We start from the raw sequence: 26,636 nt of genomic DNA on the forward strand, positions 1-26,636 counted from the left end.
AAAAGCAACCAAGCAACCCCCAAACCGAACCCAAAAGCAACAACATCCCCCAATCAAACTCCACAAAACACAAAGACACCCCAACAACAAAATCCTTTTATTGTTATTTTTTCATAAAGGGTTTAAGGTCTGTTAAAAGCATTTGCGCACTGTTGTGGGGAGGCAAATGATTGAAAATGTTCCTCTTGGAAGACACTATTGACCAGAGTTAGAAATACCTTCGTAAATTAAATCTCGATGGGATCTATTTCTGGAAAAACCTTAATTAAAAATAGCGCAAACACAAAACTGTATTCTAACTAAAACGAAAATCCCCACCCCCCCCACCCCGTCTGTTCTCAGACCATGTAGTGTTATCAGTGGAACTGGAAACCTTACAGCAATCACCCCAGCATTCTGCTGTAAAGGAGCGGGAACGAGGGGGGGAAAGGGGGGAGGAGGGAGGGGAGGTGGCTCCAGCGGGTCTCATTGCTGAGAGATACTTTGAGGGCAAAGTAAAAGTGCCCCCTCGGGAGCAGCGCTCCGCTTCTGTCGCCACCGCCGTCTCAGATGCTACTGTATCAGGCGGAGAAGAAAAGAAAGGAGTTTGGAGTTGATGTACAACGCCGGAGCAGCAGTAAAAAGATATAAGATATCGACACGCTCAGCTGCATCTTGTTAAAAGCTTCCTGCGGGTTGGCAGAATGAAATCTTTATTTAAAATACACAAACTATCGTCAGGGGAGGAACGGAAGGGAAAACACTAAAAGGGCCAAACGCAGTGCTTAACCCACCGGTATAAGAAAAAGAGGAGAAGGGATGAGATTGGTTTGGGGCGAACGGAAGAGGGGGAGGGTGCCCTCCTTGCAGCCCAGCCACAGAAGCCACCTGGGGACTCGGTGTCTCCACTCAGCTTTGGAGACTTTCTCTTTGATGGTGATAATGATAGTTGGTCTGGTACGGGAAAGAGACTTACGAATACCAGAAGCAGAATGTGTGCTCACATTTGGGTGTGAATGGTAGGAAAACGTGCCTCGCCACCACATCCACAGCAGCGCTCTCTTAAGTAGTGGTAATATTATTTTATTATCGCCAGCCGGTGGCTTTAAAGGTGCATTATTTTAATGCATTATTAATTGTTTTCTCGGGGCGAGAGGACGGTGGAGATCTGGCTTATTATTATTAATAGCGAGGAGCTCGCTCCTGTCGCACACGCCGGGAAGCGCGGTGGGAGGAGGCAGCGCCGGGGGAGGCGGGTGGCGGAGCGCGCCCCGGCCCCGGGCTCCCTGCGCGGCTGCGGCGCAAACACGCGGGGCTCGGCGCAGCCCCGCCGCGCCCTCCCCCGTCCCCCAGCTCGGCCCCTCACCCTTCACCCGGCGGAAAGTCCCGCGGGCAGCGGCCGGCGCGGCACCTCGGGGCCGGCACCTCCCCATCCCCAGTTCCGCGGGGGCGGCGCGGCTCCGCGGCCGCCAAAGTTGCGGCGGGGCCGGGGGGCTGCCGCCGCCGGCCATCAAGTGGCTCGTTAAGGAAATGCAGGTGAGCGGGCTGAGAGGCGGCGGGGGCTGCGCGGGGCCCCGCGGGGAGCGCGCCCCCCGGACCGGCCCCGCAGCCCCTCCGGGCCGCTCGCCGCCCGCCTGTAGACGGCAGTGCTCGCACCGAGAGCTGGCGGCCGCCGCACCCGCGGCGAAAGCCGCTCCAGCGCCCCCCGCCCCGCACACACACAGACACACACACGCACACACGCACACCCCCCACCCCTCCTCCCCACCCCTCGCTCGCTCCCTCTCTCCTCCCTCTCGTCGCTCTTTTCCTCCCTCCCTCTCTCTCTGCCGGCCTCATCGGAGAGAGTTGCAGGTACCTTACCTCTCACCGCCCCGCCGCCCCCCCCCTCCCCCAGCCCCCCCGCAAATTTTAGGGCGCAGGAGCCCCGGGAAGCCTTTTCATTTATCTATTTATTTATTTATTTGTTTGTTTATTTATTTATTTATTTTAAAACACTGTTAAAAAAAATCTTTGGAAGCATGACTCTTGTCGGAGTCATCTATGAAAACAGGGTTACCCCCCAGGAGCTAGCGGCAGCGGCGCTGGATCCCATCAAAACAGAACTGCCTGATGTGGCATGTGCTTCTCTCTCTTTGCAGTTCCTTCTGGGCCTGTGTGGACTAGGGGCACAACGCGGCACCTGACTGGCAGGAGGGGAAAGCGGAGACTCCTTCAGGTTTCCAAAGAGGTCCGAGTGGACGGCATTAGTAAGTAAATTCTCTGTGCTTGGTTACTGTCCCTGTGTTCTTGGGCTCGTCCAAACCTTTTCTTAGCGTTCATACACATATGTATGCACACACACACATATCTTTATTTATGTGTGTGTATATATATATATAGGTGTGCATGCATTTCTGTTTTCAGGTACTGCTCTGGTCAGAGAGAAACTTGGCTATGGTAACTTGGAACTGTTTTTGGTGGGAAGGCACATTAAGTGTTTTGCTGGTTTTTTATGAGTAAAGAAAATTGCAGGTGAATACTTGTTTAAGGAAACTGAGTGTGGCAAGTATTGTATAATGTCATACCTCAGTTCAAGTGTAGGTATGTGGTAGAATACAGACGAAATCTAAACAAAGAGATGTTCCCTCAGGAGGAGTCTACAGAATGGTCTGACCTGCAAAGTAATACCAGGTAACAGGACATTCAGTTTCATAAAAAATGTGCCTGAGTTATAGACACTAAGAGTATTTTTGTCCGCATGCTGTTGTAAGCATTTTTAGTCCATATTTCTGAAGTTCTTAAATTTTTTATCAAGTTTTATATGTATAAAATGTGTGTATATTTTTTCTTCTAATGAGTATGACAGCCCCCGATAACAGCTTTCTTTTCTAAGGGCTTTTATGGGGCATATTCAAAAGTACTGATGGCACTGTTTTCAGTAGGTGATAAAGATCATGGGAAAACAAAAAGATAAACTCATTTAAAAGGGTGTCATGAGCAGTGGGACTGAGGTTTGCTGTCTGAGCTGTAGAGTTAACAGAAGGTATGAAGATCATATAAATGTATGTCATGAAGTGTCTGCTGTTAGGTGTTGTTCAGCACTAAATATATCTGTATCTGGGAAGGAGAACTTTTGCAGGTATTATTTCTCCTGGGACAGTGGACCCCTTATCGACATTTGCTGCATTTCTGCTAAAGGAAACAGCTAGTGTTAGTAGTTGAGGGTTAACTGTTTCCTAGGTAGAGAAAAGAAATAACAATGACAGGTATGTCAATGAAAACATTTGCTCATGTTTGCTAATATCCAAATAAAACCTCAGTGTTATGTCAGGAGAAATACAGTTGAGTCAGGTGTTTCGAATGCACTGGAAGGAATCAATAGCATTTCAGCATTTTTTCTCTATTCTGGCCAAATGGACTTGGATTTAAATTCTCCATGTGTTGTATCTATTGTAGGGACAATGTGGATTTGAATTTGAATAAATTAAACTTATGTCTTTACCATTTCTTGGCAAATTTGGGTTATTTTCCACTACAAATTCAGAATAATAAGTGGGTACTGTAAATAAACAATACAACTAAAATCTCTTACATATTATGTCTTTACTATTCACCTAATCAGAATAAACCTCTGTCATTAGAAACCATTCAACATTAATTTACAAATGTATTTTATTAAACTTCTAAATGTGAAATTCATGTTGCACTTTCAGGTGTAATTCAAAATCAGTCACAACTAATAAATGTCACCAGGAGTGAAAGTTTATCAGAGTGAAATCAAATGTATTTCTTCATGAAGTAAAGAAGTTAGTTTATGTCACAACACTAAAGATAACTAGACAAAATTTATTCCGGCAATTAATGTGACACAAGCAGGAAAGACTAAATCTGCAGTAGCAGATGGATGACATTCAGAGTTGCTTTCAGGTATTCATAATCTTAGAGCTAGGAAGGAATTACAAAGCACAGGGTAGAAGTTCTGAGACAGTGAATCAGGGTGACTTTCATATTGCATTACAGCATTCTTTGGGTAATTGACATTTATGACAGAAAAAAATACCCGATGAACTTGTGAACTTTAAATTAAAGGATAACACATTTTCTGGCTTAGTAAGGAATCCTCCTGTTACTGTTTTAGCACTATAAATTTATCTTTCAGTTAAAAACAAAGTGCTTTTCCCACACCCCCCCTTTTTTTATGACTAAGTAACATTTGACATGGCTCATTGCTATGTTGTACTCCCTGTGGACAGCGCATTAAAATAATATATCCAGCTAATTTGCATGAACTGTTTTGAGACTGCATGTAGAGAAGTTTATTAGGTTAAGCTTTCAGTTCTGCTAGGTGGTCCCAAACATGCAGCATTGCAATGTTGAATGTCTAACAATGTGTCTATTTAAAAAACAAAATTTTATATATATATATATATATGTACACACACACATTTGACTAATCAGACAGGACTATGTTTAGTTTAGCTTGAATCACTACATACTCTGGCTTTATTAATTTGGATCACAATCTTCATAATTTGTCTTTGGGATTTTCTTGAATCTAGGATATGTCCTGGCAATGCTTTAGAATGTATATGAAAAATTACTCAAAACATACTCCACTTCTGCTGTAATTACTACTGTGGCAAATGACCTGAGTCAGATCATGGCAATTAAGTGTGATACATATTGTATTTGATTATATATTTATGTACAACCTTGAATTGTTGGTATAGGCAAATGTCAAATCGGGTCAATCTGATTCAGAAGAAACAAGAGATGACTTAAAAAAACACCTATTGCTGTGAAAATATATAATTGATATAACAAAGTTGCATATGTCAGCAGTAATGTATTTTATTATGCAATTGTTCTTGTTATTCAGATCAGCTAATGGCCTGATGAAATATATAAGCAGTCTACAGGGAATCAGTGATTAATTCCTCTGACATGCATATTTAAGATTTTTTACTAATAAAATACTAGATACCTGCATTAGTTTTCAGTAGATAAAGTCAAATAATGTTGTCAATATTAATTACTTAATATACTGAGCTCCCACCAAACTTTGTGGTGATAAAGTGTGATTAAAAAATTATGACAATGCATTCCTTCTTTCTTCTTTGCTAAATGTGGCTTTGCTGAAGAAACTGACAGTATGCAAACAAACATGCTGCTTGATAGCACAAACTATTTTGAAATGAGGAATGTGATAAATATCAAATAATACACTGATTCTATAATAGCTCAGTTTCTCTGTTCTCTTTTAAGAACTTACAGATCATTGATAACTTAAATATATATTTGGTGACAATTCTACAGATCTGAAGTACTGTAACTAGTTGGAGAAACTAAGATATCATTGGCTGAATTGGAAAACAGGCAAGTTCAGCATTTTGGCAAAGGTCACTGATACTTTTCATCAATCCAAAGCTTGTTTAGTGTGAAAACAGATTGGTACCTGAATCCCACATAATTAGAGTAAGCTCTATTGATTTACCATCACTTAAAGATCTTGTAACCAGCAAATATAAATTTAACAGTGACATTTATGTGGATGTTCTATAATTTAGGGTTGGATTTTGATATCTGTACTCAATGAAAGTAGTTTTTTCTTTCATTAGTACCCATAAGGATTCTGTGGAAACTGGCTCAGGAGGAGGAAACATTCAGGGTGTTCTTTAAAAAAGGAAAAAAAAAGCAACAAAAAGGCCATTGAAAGATCTCAGATTTAAAAGTAATTCGGACTGGAGAATGCCTGTATACATGGCATTTTATTTTGTTTTGTTTTCCACACATATGTTATAAGGTCATTAATGCTAGAAGTTTCTTAAAGAGCTTTTATAGTACCCCTTTTTCTTGTAGACTTTCCATCTTGCAGTTATGCAGCTGTAATTCTAACAAACTCTGATAAAGTTAACCTGGGATTTTATGTCACAGTGATAACACAATGATGGAAATGGGGTCACAAAGTATTGACAAGGAGTACATTTGGACTGTAATTTTTTGGATGTATTTGATTGGGATGAAAAATATTTAATAGCAAACGGATTTAAAATTCTAATAGGAAATAAGCAGTAGGCATTAATTTTCAAACAATAATTAAATATATTTTATCAGAAAGACTAAGAGAAGGAAACAGGCACACAAAGTTGAGCAAAAACAGTGCATAACAGGGGATTTTTTTATCATTCTTAATGCTCTTAGGTGCTGTTTGATTTTCTGTTTATCTGTTCTAGTAGCTTCTATAGTAAGATATAGTAAGAAACAATAAGAAAAAGCTAGTAATGAACAGAAAATTGCAGAGAATTTGCTACTTTTATGGTCAATATGAAGACTGAATTATTCATCTATTTTCATTTGCTGTCAATTGTTGTGGAAATGTACCCATTTATCTTACATTTCTATTCTGTTAAATATGTTTTATTAAGTGAAGACTATTGTGCAAGAAATCATATTCTTTACAATCTGCATTTCTGTTTTGGCAACTTTGTAACAATTTTTAAAAAGTGGGGGGTGTTCTGTCAATACATAAGCTGAAAATCTAGTTGAATAAAATTTTAACTGAGTGCAGTCTGTAGGATCTGGTTTATAAAATCAATTTTATAAAATTTCTGCCAGCAATACTGTGAAATTGATCAAAATATATTAATATGTTTTAAAGCTATGCTGAATAAAGGCATTCTTTAAATGACTAAAGTTCCTTGAAATACTATTACACTTTCCAAATTACATACTTACATTGTATTGAAAAGCAAAATTAAGATTTTGGAGAAGTGTTTGGGGAAGGAGAATTCTAGATGTGTATGTTTGCAATATGAAGAAGGCTCTGAATAGTCTGATGATTTTCTTGAGAATGCTGTGGGGGAATTGCTCCAGCTATATGCACCATGAGCTCATATACTTGCTAATTAACAGATACATACATCTTATAGGCCCAGTTCTCTGCTTTATCTAAATATTTGGTCTAGAGAAATGTTTTTCTATATTAGGCACTCTGATGTGTTAAGTCTTACTGTGAAAAGCTGTTTAAACTGAATTCTTCAGTATGTCTCAGGATGGCTTCTCAAAAGGTAAGGTGATGTTTTGGTGCATATGGTGCATTCTGCTTTTCTTCCAAATTTAAAAAATACAAGCTAAATGCAATGGCATTCAAGAAATCACTCTTTCTTCAGGATGCTGCTTTTTATTTGGTTTTAGATTACCAAGCTCATTTGCAAAGTATGTATAACACTGGCCAGCAGTGAAATGTTAAACTCGTGCTTTCTGTTTGCAGTGAAAGGTGGGCTGGGGAGAAAACTGCTTCAGCCAGGGTGATTGTAAACATGGAGGACTTATGGACTTAATGGGAAGTGGAATTATTTAGATCTCCTAGTTATTACAAATTGTATGGGTAAAGCAAACTCACATTTCTGGAGTGCTCCTCCCAGCTGGTGAGTTTCTCATAGGTGACAGCACAATTGCCTTACGATGATGATTGCTTTAAGGTGACCAGCCTCAATAAAGGTCCTCTGGTGGCAGCAGGTTGGAAGTGTAGACCAGTCTGTCTTCTGGGAACAGTAAATTCTTTGGGGTTCTGCAGCAGAAGGAACTGCATAAGAACAATTGCATCTACTGCAGTCTGAAAGTGAAGTGATTTTTAGACTCTCATGCAGCAGTTTAACAGTCAATGTGGGAGTATGTCAGGCAAAGTAAGTTTGTTCTAGCTTTGACGCATTCTTTCTTTGTCTCACCCCTACACACTTAAAATGTAGCCTTCATTGTGGTGCAAGGCATACAGTCTCACCAGACCATGTACTACATAATCCAGCATCTAAAGTAGCTTGGTATTCTCCTCACTCTCCTCATTCCTTTAGCCAAGCATGTTTTTCAGGCTTTAATAAAACAATAGTTCTCCATACTGTAACTAGATCTAATATAGAATATTAATTTACAGTATATGTATTTTTTTTCCAAGCAGGAGTTAAATAACAACACTTACAGTACAAGTTTTCAGTCTATGCTGAAGGACTTAATTTTAACCTTAAAGGCTAGTTTTGTATTCAACTTCTGATGAAGCACAACATACTTTGAATTCCTGCACATACGTATAAGGGAGAGCAATGATGTAACCTTTATTTAGGAAGCTACAGAATATCTGGTAGTAACAAAAAGATAAATTAAAACTATGTCTGTATAGCCCTTCATTTGGGTAAAAAGACATAAGGTTCTGCATACCGTCAATGTAATAATCAGAAAAAAATCCTACAGGTTGGTGCATTTTCTCAGCTTTGAATGATTATCTTTGCATCGAAAGGAATGTGCTGTGATGTTGTGTGAGGCAAAGCTCAAAGCAACATCAGTTCTCAATGGAAAGGGTTCAAAGAGAATTCATATGCACTGTCCATGTCTTAGAATGAGTTGCTTTCATTTTCTTACTGCAACCAAGATTTGCCAGATGGCATTCTCAGGTTTCTTCAGAAAGAGGGAAAACCTCTTTATCAGAAATAATAATAATGTCATAAAATTACAGTAGATACTTTTCTTCATCTACATTTTATTGAAGGAAGTGTGTGGGTTTTTGGCTATTAATTATTGTGCATTTTGTCCACGGCATAAAAATGTTACCATACTTTTGCATTAGTGTCACAAACCAACTCCCAAACTGTAGTATAGCTAGGATATTAGTGTTCTTAACAAAAGAAGCCAGACTTGAAACCTATTTTGATGAAATCTGAAAAATTCCTGTTATGGGAGGAATGTGTTGGAAGAGGCTTGATCAACATTAAATCATTATTACTGAAATATCTTACTTTTGTTAGTAGAAGTATTTGAGAATATAACAAGAATTTTTCCTTGAGACAAAATTTAGTTAACTGTTTTATATGTTTATAAATTTATGAAAGTTTTAGGTATGGATAAATAATCCATTTCAAATAATCCATTGCATATAACCTGTAATATGATTTGTATGTGTACAATTCATAGAAATATTCCTAATGAAAAGTTGTATTAATCATTGGCATTCCTTCACAAACAGAAGTCTGCCCAGCAAAGCTCATTAATTTCAAATTTGACATCAGTCGTTTTGGACTGGCATCATTAGCATACCAACTGGAGTACTTAACAAAAAATGAGAAAAAAAGTAGAGCTGTTGCATTAATATAGTGATAACCTGTGTTCCCCTTTGAATAATTTAGCCATTTCTTCAGTTTTATGCACAAATATTCTGTGAAATTTTCCTTTCTCCCTATGAATAAAAGATATACTAATGGTTCTTTTACACAGTTTGTCTTAATCTTTTTTTCTTTTCTTTTTTTTTTTTTTTCTGAGAATGCTGGGCAGCTAGATGTGAAAAGCTGCACAAATGCATTTGCCTGTTTTTGCAGAGTGTAGGTGTTAGAGTGGGTTGATTTGACTTTTCTTCCTTGTGCAGCCACTGTCCTCTGACAATTCATTGAAGCAACAATCAGTGAGGTTGGAAATTCTTTAGTCAAATGCATCAGCTAGGAAGTGTACAATGGACAGCAAAGTTTCAAAAAAAGCCAAAAGGTATGTAGGTCGCCAAACCTGGGTAACCAAATGCTCTTAACCATGGTCCCAATATCAGTGGTAAAGTCTTCTGCAAAATTAGTTTACTCAGTGATAATTGGATCAACAGCATACAGTAGCTTTTATTTGGAGAAAACGGGAAATAATACAAAAGCAGGGTCAAATTAATATATTCTGCATCTGTAGAACAAAGTGCAGTGGGCTTCCTGTGCAGTTTGTTTTTAATTTTTCATTCTAATGGAAATATGAGAAAAGAGACAAAGTAGTGAAAGAATAATATTAGCTACCACAGGCCATTGGGTTCAATAAAATGATCAGAAAGCATGGTTTGAGTTTGTTTTCATTTTTGTTGCTGTTGTTGTTCTTCTTCTGTGCAATCTGTATTAAGAAAAGAAATATAGAATGAAATAATTTCCTGAGCAGCTTTCTACAGGTTGTGGTGCTTTCTTGACCTAATCAAAATGCATTATTTGTCCTGTTTTAAAATCTCTTTCATTTGAAAACCCTCTATGGTTTTCGTTTGTTTGTTTGTTTCCTATTCTAGGATTATTAGAGAAGAGTGATCTTGGTATTTGGCACAACAGTAATAACTGTGTTGCAGCACCAGTTCTTCCTCATCAGCTTTAGGTTTCCATACGTTTCTATAGGTGTGGAAATGAAGTCCCTGGATGTTCTCATTGTCATATTCTATATGAAATCATAAATTTAAAAGCATCCAAAGGTATTTGTGCTCAGAATCATCTTTTTTCTTCTCAGCATGGAGGCCAGCCTTTTCCACTCATTCCCATCTTTCTGTTTTTTCTACCTTTCCTTTGCAGAAGACTGTAACATGGGTAAAGTATTTCACTATTTTTAAATTAGCTCATAATTTGGATTTCTGCTCTCCCTTGCTGATCCTAAGGATAGTGACCCTTCTGGGGTAAGAATTTGTTTTTAAGTAGGGTGATATCCTCAACCTACTTACTTTTTTTTTTCTAGAACTGATAAAAAAGGGAAAGAGAGCACTCCAGCTTATGTAAATATCATATGTTTCCTAGTGTAGGTGAGAGAGAAAGATGCACCTGACAGAGTTCTGCTACAGAATTAATAAAGTGGACATTTAGGAATTTTGGGATGAGATGAGGCGTGTTAGTATCTTTGGGTAACACTGAAGGGTAGTTATAAGATTAAATTTTTTTCCCCCTCCACTGCTCTGGCAAGTCTTGGTTGGCTTGAGAACTGAATGAGGAAGAAGGAGGAACTCTATGAATATTCATGTTTTGTTAATTTTATCAATCATCAGTGCTGAACAAACTAAAGAAGGGATAAATTGTGACATTTGTATAATCAAGTGTGTCTTGGTTACTCAAATAAGGCTTTGTAAAAAACAAACAAAAAAAAGGCAATTTATGTTTCATTGTGTATTTAAAAAAAGAGGAATTGTTAGAAGATTCATGATGAGGAAGGAAAGGAAGTGAGGGTAGATGGATAACAGGAATGGAAGAAATCTTCAGCAATAGTGCTGTTATTCAGGTCTCTGGTGCAGTGCTGAGTCAGATGACACTGTCTTTAACCACTGGATTTGGGATTTAGTTGCCTAACCATAGATGGCTTATGCCTTTTATATGACCTAAGGTAGCTGCTCAGCACTAGCCTGCTGGTTTTTTGTACCATATGCAGCCAGTCCAATACAGGTATTTCATAAAACAAAGAACATGTACAATTGCATGTTCATTTGCATTCAGGATTATGAATTGTGCATGTCTATATTCTGATGTTGTATCTAGAACTTTGCCTTTCCTCTTTGCCTTTCCCAAAGGCAAGGATTTTTTCATGTTATGCTAATTATATCTGATGCTAACAGAGCTCCCTTAATCAACACTTGTGCTTAGCTATTAGCATAATTAGATTAATTATATTTTGGAGACATCCTAGAAATCCTATCATGCATGTATGAATCTGTGTGTGTTGGAAGTGACATCCTTGTCTTCATATTCAGAAACAAGCTTATATGTTGGTTTTCATTTGCTTGTTTTGTTATACTTTTTTCCCTTTTTTGTCAATGATACACAAATTGATGGAGTCCAAAAACTTATAGTGCTAATTATAGTCCATCCATAGAATCAACCTGTGTGCTTCCCTGCTCCAACACTATGCTGGTGCCTCTGAGACTAATGTGATGAACTGTGTAATGTCACACTGCCTGTGGGTTTTTTATTTTTTATTTGCTATTTTGGTAGGTCACCTTTTCCTGTTTTTGGAAAAGAAACATGGACCTAGGGAATCTGTGTAATATAATTATACTGAGGTGAGGTGTGTTTTCTCTTTTTGTATTATTGACATTTTGACAATTATGCAACCAGTAAAGATTACTGGCAGTAATATTTTCTTTTGAGGTCAGGATTATTGACTTTGGGGTAGAAGCAGCACTGATAGGATAAATCTTATGGTCATAATACTATTTGTATCTAACTTTTGACAGCATTTGGTTTGGGCAAAAAGTTTGGGATACATGAATCTGCAATTACTGAAGTCACTTGGATATCATGCTCATTAAATGATTGTTGAAAAAGAAATTTAACTGTCCAGTTTGAAAAGGGGTATTGTGACTTGCATGCATGAGAGATGACTCTTACAGACAGATTACAGGCAGAGACCTCCATCTATCAAGGCTTTACAAAGGCAAGAGTATAGATCATGTTTGTGAGCCAGAAACATCTTCCATAATCAGTAGATGAAGTGATTTTCAGAAGTTATCCTTATAATAACAAGGAATAGGGAAGCCTCATGAGCAGAAGAAGGATCCAAGAAAAACTTTGTGTTGTTTAATGTAATCTCACAGGCATATACAGCCCTTACTCCTGTAGCATGGTATCCCAGTTTATGCAAACTATAACATCTGTTTATGGTGTTTGGCTGGCTGTCTGCTTTTTACTAACTTGGGGAAACAAAATAAAATTTGTTGTAAGGCTGATAGAACTTGGTGGGTAATGAAAAAGGTGGCTAACAATTATGTTAATAATCACGGTTATACCTTATGATTGACAGCAAGACCACATTGTAAATTTCAGGGGAAGTAGGTTTTCTTTTCTTGCTTAGTACTCAAGGAGAAAATATAGGAACAGAGTAAACAATATAATACTTTTTTTGTTTGCTTTGTTATTAAGTTGTGGCTTTAGTAGTGTTAGGAGGGAGCTAAGATGTTACTTGTAAAATATACTCATGTGTAACACCTAAGAAAAAGATGATACACAAGCATAATTTGATTTTTATCCAGTGCAACCCTTTAGGAATGATAACTGGTAAAATCTGAAAACAAGGTGTTTAAAAATTTATATAGGTGTCTATTCCTTTTTGCAGGGGAAATAAATACAAAACTAAACTCACAAAAACCCAAGTGTGACAGTCATGTTCAGGCATTAGTAGAACAGTAACTGAAGTTTTAATTGGATTACATTACTCTGAGCATCTCTCTTTATAATGCCACAGCACTTTACTTGCCCATAGAAGAACTAATGTGTATTTCAAGCTGTAAATAAGAGAGGAGAGTACCAGATAGGGCAGTTTTATGAAGCAAAGATAACGAATCAAGAAGAGCGCGGCACTGCTAGACTTATACTGCCTCTAACAAGAAGTAGTTTGTGTCTTCCATCAATAAAGGTCTCACAAGGAAGGCAGTGGACAGGAATCTGGAGGAATGGATACAATTTATTTCCTTACTGCCTGGGACCAAGAATTAAGTCTTTGTCTCATCTCTTTTCAAAGGTAGTTCCAGAAGGCTTTTTTTAGCCCTTACAAATTTTGCAATGCATATTGAACTCTAGATTGATTATAAAAATACAAATTAATGTGGTTGGTATATCCATGTAGCCACAGGCAAATCTTATTCCCAAAACTGCAATAAAAAAGGAAATCATTGTAATGCACACTGTGTGTAAATTCATGGTGAAACAAAATTTCCCCAAAATATCCAACTGGATTGTTAATTCAACTTCAGTATAACTCTTGTAAAGTGAGATATAGCTGTATGTCCTATTTACTTTCATGATGGTATTTGAAAGCAAACATCTTAAGAGTGTTAGAACTACTGAAAATACAGGGAAATCTTCATTATTCTAGTGATGTGTATTTAAAAATGCAACTATTCAAGCCATTCCTCCAAGATTATATTGTTTTAAGTACTAATTACCTTTTTTTTTTTTTAATCTATATTTTCATGATGATTAGCAGTCATTTTTTGTTTGGAGAAGGCTGTAGCATGATTTTTATATATGCTTCTGAGGACAGACTGACACATAATATGCTCCTCTTTCCCCCTCCACTATGAAATGATTGAAAAGCTTGCAAAAAGTGGAATTTAAAGTATGTGTGCGCTAGAAATGCACAGATTATTATTAAATACAGCAATGTGTTACATAAGTCAAATAGTTGCAGTGGAAGCACAGATGATATATAAAATAAGAAGAGCCAGCAATACTCAGGTCCTAAGCTACAGCTGAAAATGCAAACATGAATCTTGCAGGATAATAGCCTCCATGTCAATCAGAGGCCCAGGTGGCATTGTTAATGCATTGTTAGCAATAGTACTTTTTCATGTGCTTCTTTTATGCAAGTTCATCACCAGCTAGAAAATGTATGTAGTCAAAGTTGACATAATTTGAGTGAGTGGTTTCCTCCTCTTCACAAGAGTATATGGTTTATGTGCTGTCAGGTTTGTAAACAGAAACAGCAAAATCTACTATCTACTGAAGAAATAGCCATTCAAAACATTTTTAAAATTAAAGCAGTCATTTTTTGTATATCTTGAAGATGGCAGTATGGTTGTAGTTATATTGTAAGTTGCATATTGTTTCATTTTCTGGCAGCATCTCAAATTACTCCAAACTCTGTTGGCTGGCTTACTAACACAGACTTAGTTATTTGATTATGTGTCTCAAGAAGCAAGGCTTTTTTGTTATGTAGAAAGTTAAGCAAAAGTTTAGTGTACATACACGTTCGTACAGAACCTTAGAAAATTACATGGAATTCTATATTGGCCTGAGGTACTGTGGGACAGACAGTATCTTACATTGGGTATTTTTAGGCTAGAGAAGACCTGAAAGATCATTATGTCCAAACATCAGCCTAGCATCACCATCATGTTCACCATTAAGCCATGTCCTCAAGTGCCATATCAACATGGTTTTTTTGTACACTTCCACCACTGGATATACTGTCCCATCTGTTTAGTTTTGTGTCATAGAAAGAGCATAACCTTAATTATGAAAATTGCTACCAGAAATCTCTAACAGTGTTTGCATAGGATGGCAGTTCCTTCTAACAAACTTAATTGCAGTGATAAGTAAGCTGACTTAATAATGGTCTCTCTCTTACTTGAAGAAAAAGTTGTCTTTTTTCTCTGATAGCTTGATAGGTGGGGACAGGTCATTTTTTATAGTTCCTCAGTCTACGTCATAAAACACATTGGCTGCTTGTCGAATATAGAGGCTATAAAATCAACATGATCTAAGGAGCCCTTGGGCTTTGTACTCAGCAGAAATGAGTAGCAAGCTCCAGGTCCTGCTGATGAAAAACCTCCAATAATTCTGCATTATAATTAGATTCTTGGAAATGTGCTGGAATGATGATTAGGGAGAGTGAGAAATAACGTGGGTTTTTTTTCTGTTAAAATAGATCAAGTATTGTGTAATGCCACTTATCTTAATGGAAATATTATTCTTTGTTTACAAGTGAATTCTTATTACATGGTCATGAGCCAGTGTCATTGAACAGCAATTCAGTTGGTTTTCAATTCAGTTTAGGATGCTGATTCTCCTTATGGGCTTCTAGTCATTCCCATGGGACACCAAAGTATATTGTAAACACAATGGAAGTGAGGCCAAATACTCTAGAAACATGTCACTTTTATAGTAAGACTCTAAAAAGAACTATTTGTGCTTTTGTGTCCTGGGTTGTTTAACTGTAAAACCTACAAATCATTTGACACCTTGGTTTCAAATTAATTCCAGGGCAAAAATTCCTTAAAATGCAAAGTTTGTACTTGTACTTTTTCTAAATAAATGGATAATTACCTTCCATCTTGTTGCTCTTTTGCTCCATTATTTCTCTCTCTTTTTTTTTTTTTTTATTTGCATGGGTGTTCCCTATTTTTTTACTTGTGCTGTGAAAATGCCTCACTTAGAGAAAAGACTTTTGTTGGACTTTAAAAGATCTCTCAGCTATTATAAATACTAAAGGCTTATGAATTAATCTGTAGTTAGTACTTACCTTTGCCCATAATTTGGGGACACAGATTCAGTTAATTTATATACAGGAATTCTGATGTTAATTAAGATTTCAGTTTGAGCAGAAGGTCCTATGCTGTTTTTCAAAGGTCATTTAAAAAAAATATATGATACAAACTGGAAAGCATGGAAAACATGATTAGAATGGATTTTTTTTCCCTGTTAAGGTTGACATATGGTTTGAATTATAAATTATGAAAACTAGTATTATTTAAGTAATTTAGCCAAGCTATGCTGAGACCCAGAAAGAGGAGTGTATATAATGTTTTTCTCTCTTCTCTGACAACACAGAAGTATAATCTTTATATATTTACCTCTTTGAAGTGCAAATGGTAAAGTAAGGAAACGGCTTATTTCTTTTGATTGGGTGACATGGATATTTTTCTTCAAAATATACTTTATCTTTCAGTATGGAGACATGAAACTCTTGGGTCCCTGCCATTGTGGTACAATGATATCTTCCATTCAGTGATTTTATCAATTAAATAGGTCAAGATCAAAAAATTGCAAGGCACTTATTCCATTTTTGCTGTTAGTCACTGAACTTAAATCAGCTATCGAATGTCTTAAGCAAAAGAGCCGTTTGTAATAAACACTTGCAAATTTCAAAATATTCCTAAACTGGAAAGAATTTTTTGGTCTCAAATAAATAATCCTGTGTTATGTCATTCTACAAATAAACTAGTTTCAAATGGCAAGCATCTCTCTTAAATAATGTTTGCAGTGGCAGGATTTTGTATTGGAGTCTCCTTTATGGATTACTTACATTTAAAGATGATTATGCTTTCTCTACAAATGCAAAAGGTAAAGATGAAGTAACACAATGCACAGTATTATTAATACAAATGACTACAATATGTTTGTAAGAGATTTATTGATGGTGGAACAGATGTAACAGAAATTCAAGAGAAAAAGAGTTGTATGAGTTTTGTTGGGGTTTTTTTATTTTCCTCGGTTTATTTTGATTTGTTTTAAGAGTGTTGGGTATTTAAAATTGGGGTTTAACTGCTAAAATAGGAGGCAAAAGATAATTCTCTTAAATGCACTTCAGTTGAATATGACATCTGACATCAATTTTGACTTAATGAACCCAAACTACAGTATTGATTCCTGGTTGAAGTGCTGAGACTAAAAGAGTTGCAGTTTTAGAGTTCCTGATTATATGTTACTCCTTTCATCCAAGATAATCCTGTCATGTATAAGAAACCAGAATGCTTTGTTATCTTCAGATAGAATGTGCTCATTTTCTGAAATGAAGAAATAAAGGTAAACTTGTTACATGTGATGGTCATGCATTTTTTCAGAGTTTGTATGAATTATTTTTCACTTTGTTCATGTAGATGTAGATATGTATATGTAGATATGTAGAAAAAATCAGGAACATGTTTTCTAGCAGAATGAAAACAGATAAAATAAATTTAAAAAAAAAGTAAGTAAACATATTTTCACCATCGGGAAACAACTTTCTTACTGTCTTGCTAAGGTAGAATACAAAATTATGTTCTCTGAAGATATTCAGAAACATGTTGTATTGGGGGTAAACATTTCATATGAAGCTACTACAATGCAAATGTGATTGCAACCAGAATAAAATGGAAGACTGATGAGGATTAGAGCCAGAGGTCTCAAGTGTTCAGTGGTTTTCTGTTAGCAGGACATATTTCGTAATAATTAATTCTTTACATTTATCTTGATTCTAAAATGCCACAAATTAAATGGGAAAAAGGAAGTTGAAATGATGTCCCAGCAGACCATTTTTTCCAAAGAAGAGTAGTTCAAAAGAATGAGATGTGAAGAGAAGTTAACACAGCAACCTTCCTGAAATGTGTGCCTCTCTGTGTGCGTATGTGTGAGACTAATCGTGCCCAAATATGTGTGCAGGATACCACTGGCCTCATCTGCGTGTGGTGACATAATCATTCTTGCTGTTGTCTTGCAAAGGAAAAGAGTGAAATGCATATTTTATTATATAAATATTTTTCCCATCTGCATTGTTTTTTGGAGGTTTTTACCTGGTACGTAGGAACTGGGGTCCTAACATAGCCGCAGAATTATATAAGCTGTTTGATTACAGACTTGGAGCAGAAGAGGAAAGACTTAAAAACGTACATCCAGAACTTCAAATCTTTTGTTGTATGTGACTTTTGGTTTGTGGTGTAGTATTACTTTAAATCCCAAAACAGATATTTCCCAAACAGCAGACAGCTAGTTTAAGCCAACTGTCTAAACCAGGGATATGAGATTTCATAAGCAAACCCAGATGCGTCTGTCGAGGGTACAGTCCAGTGCCTGAAATTCTGGAGGTTTCTAATAGGCAACAGAAACATAGTTCTTGATGATGATGATAATGATTAATATCTAATATCACCATTTGTTCCATTTTTATCTGTTCCAGCCTAAACCCAACTAGCAAGAACATACTAAAACCAAACCAATTAGATCACATAATCTCCATATAAAATTTATTCTTTGATTAGAAAGGTAACAAGCAAGAGATTAGTCTATATATGAGATTTTCCCAGCTCCCTCTGAGGAAGAAGAGGAAAAGAAATAATTTAGGAATGTGATCTTTCTCTTCCAGACCTTCACAGGTTATGCTCATTAAAAAGGGGACACATCTTTTATGAAAACAGGCTGAGATAGTTGAGGTTGTTCACACTGGAGAAGAGAAATCTCCAGAAAGACATTATTGCAGCCTTCCAAGGCCTACAGGAAACCTGGAGAAGGACTTTTCACCAAATAGCAATCCTGATAGTACAAGGGGCAATAGCTTCAAACTGAAAGAGAGTAGGTTTAGATTAGCAATGGGAAGAAATTCTTCACTGTAAGAGTGGTGAGAGATTGCAACAGATAAACCAGAGAAGCTGTGAGTTACTCATGCCTGGAAGTCTTCAAGGCCAGGTTCAATGGAGCTCTGAGCAACCTGGTCTAGTGCAAGGTATTCCTGACCATGATCAGTGGGCTGGAATTTTAAGTTAATTTCAAACCCAAATCATTCAGTGTTTCCATGGTTAAACTCTTATTCATACTTCCCTCTACTCTCCAATATTATTTATGAAGTTTGTTTGATTAACCAGCATGATGTGCTACATCACTTCCTTATCCTTTTACAAAATTTTAGGGAATTTGTTTATTTTTCAGATTTATTTCAAATTCTCAACTATAAAATTGGACTGGTTTTACTTTTATCTCTAATGATTAAGTGTGAAAAATGTATTATTTTTAATGTTAAGATGAAAAGTTCACAGAATATTCCAAGAGCTTGCCAGATGAATGTGCAACATGACACATTTGCAACCTGCAATTCTAAAGGATTTTAAATTGCTTCCTTATCTTGCTTTGATAAATATAAATGAATATAAGGAAAATTCACCATCCATCTATTTCTCTTCTCTTTTTTGGAGGGAGGGGGAAGATTTCTTGTTTTGGTATAAATCTCTTCATAAAATGTTGAAGTTTATTATTTTTATATTCAGCTTTTACTGCTTTATATTTATCAACATTAAATTTTAGTTTCTGCTTCTCAACTGAGTTACAGAGCAAATCACAATTCATTTAAACTTGTCTTACTACTTGCTACGGATGCAATTTTCCTCCAAATTTTATGTTATCATCAAATGTAACAATCTAGGTCGTTTGTAAAAATTAAAAGCCAGCAGAAGTCTTAACAGAGATGACCCTAATAAAACCCCACTAGATATTTCTGTACTCAGCACTTCCATATGTCAAGAAAAGATTTTTTTGTAGTCTGAAACACATTTCAGAACATCATAAGAAACTGGACTTGAGTCATCTGTATGAAGATAGCAGAATTCTAATTCTGATTTTTGAAAGATGCACTCAATGCAATCTTGATTTCTTAATTTTAAGATACTAATGTTAGCCTACCTGAAATTAGTTAAAGATGCAATTTTGTTCTTTTGTTAATTATAGTGTAAGAGAGATCAATTTGTGCAGAAACACATTTTAATTTTGCAGTGTTCAATTCTGACACATTTGCTAACTTGTTGACTAATAGTTTATTCATTGGTATCCTTGAGAAAGTGTTTTTGAACCTGAATAAGTAGAATTGGATATTTGACTGAGTCACAAAGAAGTGGTATGGTATGCATAAAAGCTGGATGACTTTAAGTTGAAGCTCTATAATTTCTTTTTCTTTTTAAATTAATATTACTACATATGCTTGTAGCTTTCAGATGTGTGTTTTATCTGATAAATTAACTTCCTTTTTACTGACTGTTTTTGTTAGGGGATTTTTTTTCTATTTTTGTATACTTTAATATAACTACTATAATATGTAAAGTACTCTTATTCTATCCCATATTTAATACCATAAAATGTAGGTAATAATCTGCTAATTACATGTAACAGTACTATATACCCCTCCATTTCTTAACCTATAAATTAGATTGGTCTTGTGTTAATATTTTAAATTCTCCAGTATCACATTAGATATTTACAAGAAAAGATTTCTATTGATTCCTCAGCTGAAGCAGATCATTGTATGAAAACCAAATGCATTGTATAATCTTAACCTAAGCTCTGTTTATAGTTACTGGCATATTTTGCTATGTAAGGGAGATCTGTGTTGGGTGTTTGGCTCCTAAGAGTAGTTCATCCTTTTTTTTTATTACATTTATTATATGTCAGTATAATCTCTCAGGAAATTTTCTCTTTATTCAGTTCTGCAGTTGCTAGTCTCTGCTTTTTCGCCCACATCTCTCTTCACCCCTTATCCCCCTCCTCCCTTTCTTGTAATTTTAGCAAGAAGAGTAGTGTGTCACTACCTTGTGCACCCCAGAAACATTACATATTTGCGACGGAAGTTTTCTTCATTAGTCAGATACTTTGTGCTGTCCTTAACTGTACTGTGTGGACAAGAAGTGATTCACATTCCAAGTTAAAGGATCATAACCTGCCACGTAATACTTAGTGAGATTTCTATGTTTAAACAGCTTCAAATCTCAGACGTTCCTTCCTCAAATATTCCATGTTGCCTGCATTATGGCAAAATTCTAAGACCTCCAGGCTACATTTGTTGATAGCTTTGGAAAGATCACCAAATATGGATTATTTAGGGGTATGACTCTGATTGTCCCAATCTGGCCTTTGGGTTCAGACAGTGTGGGTGTCCTGAACTGTGTGGGATAATCTCTCATTTGAGAAGGAATAATTTTCTGGGTGTTAATGGGACAGTTAAGGAGGTAGGAGTGTTTTGTTGCAGCTGCTCATGTTTAATGCTGTTGCTTGTGGTGAGACTGTGTTGACAGGGATTCTTCCCTTGTGTTAGGAGCTAACATGCTGGTTTGTTTTTGTCCTAGAAGCAAGATTCAAATGGGAGGGTGAAGTGAGACTCTCCCCACACTCTAAAGACGTCTATTGTTAGTACAAAGTCTGTTCTGCATCAACAACAGAATGACTCTAAACCCCATCAGTGGCAGAAGAATAAAACTATTAAATGTGGGCTAAATTTAAAGTGTAGTGTTTCATTCTAAAATATACAGAGTTGATTTTACATTTTAGTAAAAAGTGATATCAGCCAAGATGGGGTGAATTTCCCCCTTTAACACATTGGCATGCCCATTATTTAGAGGTAGGCTAAAGCCCTGCCAGTTTTAAAAATAAGAGTCTGGAATGTCAGCATCAGCTTCTCTGATGGAGTAGGTGTATTGATGTACAATTTTACTGCAGAGATAGCTGGCTGAAAAGAAAATCCACAGACCATGGAGGCATGCAAAATCTGTTGTCTTAATTATTGTATCAGATATATTTCCGTAGTATTTGAGCCATAAAAAACCTAGTCTTGGTGCATCATTTCTATAATAAAGTCGTGGTCATGTCTAGCTCTCTCCCAAACAAGACTTGTCAGTCCAATGAAGTATAAAAAATCTAAGAAGTCCATTCTTAACACAGGATACTGAACAATTTTTTAAAATTACACTACTTCATTCATTGCATGGCTTTATGACAACTGCTGGTGTTTAAAATCTTTTACTTATAAAAGGACAGTTTAAAATGCTATATGAAACTCCTTTTGTGGTATTTACATTAATTTATTTTTATGACAGATTAGAATGGGTAGTCCCAAGCACTACAGAAATGTAGTTCTCTTAGTCAAGTTAGTGGTTTAGTGCACTTAACAGAATTTTTGGTCTAGATGTCTAATCAGAGCTGGACAAGCATTTATTATTAAAAACGTATTTTCTTAGAAAATGGTGATTGTGTTATGGAAATACCTGCTTAATATATGAAAAGAACTTAGAAAAACACAAACAACCAACCCCCCCCCAAAAAAATAAAATCCCCAAAACCCAAACAACAAGCAAGACACCTTTTCCAAATAAAGAAGCACACAGCCACAAGGACGACAGAACCAAAAAAATTCTGCAACTGACTGAGTTTGAAAAGTTGCATAGGTGCTTTGTGTGAATTGTAGTGGGGCTACTTCAGGCCTGTTTTTCTGTTAGGTCTGTTCTTCAGCTCAATTTATTTACCAGGCTTCAAAATAGAAACATATAACCCTGAAGAACCCAGATGACTTGACTAGATGTGGGATGTTCCTTAATTTGCTTCCAGCATCTGCAATAAAGCCCGTTTTGCTATTTTTATGAACAATAAGTGTGAAAGAAAATCACAGAAAACAAGAAACTGGCCATTTTTCCAGCTTTCTGCAAATCTTTAGAAAATATGGAGGAAGATACCTATAGGATATTGTTTACTAAGAAAAGCAGACAGCAGACTTTACTCTGCTTAATTTAGTAATATAATGTACATTTGTACATTTTTTCCATCTCTATCAAATCCATAACAGAGTGAAATAAGTAAGAAAACCTCATGTAGGTGTGGAACACAGGGACTTGCAAATCTCTGCTTTAACTTGCTCTGGTGCTCACTTTATGTGTCATAGTCTGTCACACCAGTTGTTTTCAGACATAATTTCTGTAGCTTTGTTGATGATACAATTGTTTTGAATGAAAGAGTCAGCCTGCAAGTTTTCTTTTTCCAGAAAACTTGTCATATTTTTTTGAGGTATGATATTCTTTGTCCAGCATAATGAAAAAAATATGACAAATTTGAAGTATTTGGGATAATAAGGATATCAGTCCTCAGGGAGTGTAATGTACCCTGCAAGACAGAAATTGTTGTGGTTTTTTGGGTCTCAATTGCATTCTTTCCTTGTTGCCTGTTAATTCTTAAGCATTATTTTCAACTCCAAAATTAGAAAGCTTTGGTTTTCACAAGTGTTGACAAAACTGGATTGTATATTGTCCTAATAATACTGTTTAAGAAACTAACTTTAGGCCATCCAATGGATGGTGAGGTGGCAAAGACTTTTTCAAAATCTGCCTATCAAAAAGACAGATCGAAGTTTCTTAAGAATAAGTCTTCTAGCACTTGCAGTTACTATTGCTAAATCATTAACATCCCTTTTTCTCAACAGTAAAAATTCTTATGAGATATCATTAGACTGTTACAACTTATAATGGAAAAATCAATGCAGTAAGAAAATTAAATTTTACTGAGAGCCTTTAGGCAAAATGCAATGTGAAAATGCATTTTATCTTCCCTTGTGGTTAGGAGGAAAAGGAAGAAATGGAATCTAGGTTAGCTGTCAGTGCACAACAGTTTTTAGAAGCCGTAAAGCAGCCTGTGAACTAAACTCTTGCTTAATGTATTTCTTCCCTGATTACTTAATAATGTGAAAATAACCACCTTAATCTGATCATTGGAAAGGTCAGAAGTCTCTTCTACCCTTTTTAAAACCCAGTCTTTGGTCAAAATCAATGAGTAGATTCATCTTCCCAGGAAGAGGATTTAACAAAAGGAAAACTGATTCATCTGCTAAGGTATACAGCAATGACATCTGAACCCCTGGAGAGAGAGGGAGAGTGAGAGTAGCTAAAGTGGAATGAGGTGATTGTGGTGTAATCAAAAAGAAGTCGATCAAAGCTGCCAACACGCTCTTGTGGAGAAGTGACATATATACTACATTTGGTGTACTTTGTAATCACTGTAAGTGGTCACTGTCTCTAGCTGGCAGACAGATATGGCAGACACAAATGGACATGACAATTACCAATTTAAAGCTTATTAAAAAAAATAAATCCACAAATTCTGCTCTTTGGGTTTGCTATTTTAAAGTAAAAGAAATATTCTGAACTGTTTTCTATTTAATGCAAAAATTTGTTTATAGAGAATCTATAGCAGAGGATTATACAGCAATCAGAATCAAGGTTGGAAGACAATGGTGGTCTTCTCTATCATTAGAACATATTCATTAAAATTCTAAGTAAGGCATAATTACTTTTTTTAAAATTAAAAATGGATGAGCCATTCATAAATTGTAGACATGAATAAGATTAATCTGTTTTAGACAGATCCTTGAAAGCCTAGAATAAGAATCATTCAGGGGCTAGTTGCTTTACATTTCTCAACTTCACTGGTCTTCCAGGTAGTAGCTATATTGTCTGGGAGAGGACTTACACAGTCGTCTACGTACCCATTGTGTTTGCATAAAAGAAGTGTGTGCATATGCTTAGACAATGCATGTGTCATAATATTTGGAAAATATGTATTTACATATTATATGCATAGAGACCAAATACTGTCACTGAAACACTTTTCTTTCTGGAACTTTGATTTTTGATCAAATGGAAATACATTGCTTTGCTTTCCAAAGTCTAAACTGATCTTACATAAATTTAGCAATTGGTGGTGGAGGGGAGGGGGGCATTTAACAGAAATATGGCAAGTTTAAAAACCAATCAACCAAACAAAAAAAACCCCAACAAACCTAAGCAAGTTATTACTGGTAGCTTAAAATTTTGCATCTCTTTGAAGGACTAAAAATAGAAAGCTCATTACTAAACTTGTGTAGGCTTAAAAGAATGAATATTCTTGATAATTCTGGTGGTTGATGGGGTCTCTTGTGACTAACTTTTAAGGTTTCATTTTTTAACCTTCTTTAATTTTTTGAACAGATTTACTTTAGCCCATAAGTAGAGACCCAAATGTCATTGCTGTTTTGCTTCCGTACATTTTGTCATTTAAAAACATGTACAAAAAAGAAGCCTCCCAAATCTCTTTTGTATAGTTCATAGAAGAAAGACATTAGTTAGCAGCCTCTAAAGACTAAGACTGAGTTTTCTTTTATGCTGCACATTAAAGTCCATGTCTATTTAGAGTATTAAGGCACCAGGGAAGAGGCCTATTTAGAAACCAGTATCTCATTTGCACAGAATATTCTGCAGTGGTCGTCCAGATTATGTGCAAGCCCAGGTGTGACAGGCTAACTGAGCAGCTGACCTTCTCCCCAGGGAAAGAAAAGTGGGTAATGGAAATAAGAGAAACATACTGAATGGTGATTTTTGCCAGATATAATGGAAGTCTTACTTGTGTTTGTTATGACAAGAAGAATGTCATGAACATGTGCTAGGAGCAATTCACTCAAAATAGAATTTTTTTCTGTTTTAAATTTGCAAGCAAAGGTATAATCTTTATTATCAGAAAAAAATTATATAAATCAGCTTCCTTCAGAGGGAGGAACATTAATTTTAGAAACCTTCTGTGTAGAATTTCTGCTTTCACGAAAAAGATATAACAGTTTCCCCAGGGTATTAATTACATGTCTCACCACAGTTGTGAGGGGGTCTTTCCATATGGAGTGGGTTGACCCTGGCAGAAAGCTGGGCACTCACCTAAGTGGCTCTATTGTTTCCCTCCACAGCCAGACAGGAGAGAGAGAGAATGTAACGAAGGGTTCATGGGTTGAGATAAGGACCAGGAGGGATCACTCATCAAATACCATCACAGGCAAAACAGGATTGAAAGTAGAGATATGCATTGAATTTATTACTAAAAAAATCAGAGCAGGATAATGAGAAGTAAGATAAACTCTTCAAAACACCTTCCCTCCACCCTTCTCTTCTTCCCAGCTTTGCCTCCTCCCACCAATAGCACAGGGATTGGGGATTATTGTCAGTTCATCACATGTTAAATGCCACTACTCAGGGAGAGGAGTCCTTCTGCTGCTCCACTGTGAGGTCCCTCCCACTGGAGACAGCTCACAGAGAAATGCTCCACTTCTCCTCTCAAACTGCTGCAGTGAGGGTCACTTTTCCATGAGGTGCAGTCCTTCCAGGACAGGCTACTCCAGCATGGGAGCAGGGCCTCTCTCTCCACAGGCCTCCCTTAAGATCACAGCCTCCTCTCAGGCATCCACCTGACCCAGCTGGTGTCTTGTGCCTGCAGGTGGATCTCTGCATCCCCGTGAACCTCCATGTGCTGCAGGGGCACAGCTGCCTCACCATGGTCTGCACCATGGCCTGCAGGGGAATCTCAGCTCTACTGTCTGAAACACCTCCTTCCCCTCCTTCTCCACTCTCCTTGCTGTCTGCAGAGTTTTTCCACTCACATGTTCACACTCCACTTTTCTCTGGCTGCAATTAAACCTGTGCAAAAACTTTTCTCCTTCTTCCTTGTTAAATGTGTTATCACAGAGGTGTTACCACCATTTCTAATTGGCCCAGCCTTGACCGTGGCATGTCTGTCTTGGGAGATGCCTGGGATTGTCCATAGAGGACACGTCTGGCAGCTTCTCTCAGAAGCCACTGTTGTAGCCCCCCTGCTACCAAAACCAGGCCATGCAAACCCAATACACCGTACTAGATATTTAACAGTTGTTTCAGTAGGCAAATAGGTTAAGACAGGAGATGCGAGAAATGTATGTTATCCTTCCTCTGCTTCACAGACTTTTACCTGGGTAAGGTATGGATTTTTGTTAAAACAACCTTGTGCTTTTTGACCTCAGAAGCAGTCTGGTGAAGATGGCTATTTCCAAATTCACTATTCAGTGCAGCTTGTCTGATGAGGGAAGGTGAGAAAATG

At 36.8% G+C, this 26,636-nt stretch overlaps 1 protein-coding gene across 1 annotated transcript in view; it reads left to right on the top strand.

Moving 5' to 3' along the window:
* The first annotated feature begins 1,519 nt into the window (after positions 1–1,519).
* Positions 1,520–26,636, top strand: part of PTPRD (protein tyrosine phosphatase receptor type D) — a 1,173,827-nt gene continuing 1,148,710 nt past the window's right edge. The window contains exons 1-2 of the mRNA XM_085043363.1: positions 1,520–1,833; positions 2,121–2,228. The gene's annotated coding sequence lies outside the window, so the exon portion shown is untranslated. The remainder of the gene's footprint in view (positions 1,834–2,120; positions 2,229–26,636) is intronic.

Source organism: Lichenostomus cassidix, chromosome Z (assembly GCF_008360975.1).
Source record: "Lichenostomus cassidix isolate B80296 chromosome Z, HeHo_3.0, whole genome shotgun sequence".
In the NCBI taxonomy this organism is placed as follows: Eukaryota; Metazoa; Chordata; class Aves; order Passeriformes; family Meliphagidae; genus Lichenostomus; species Lichenostomus cassidix.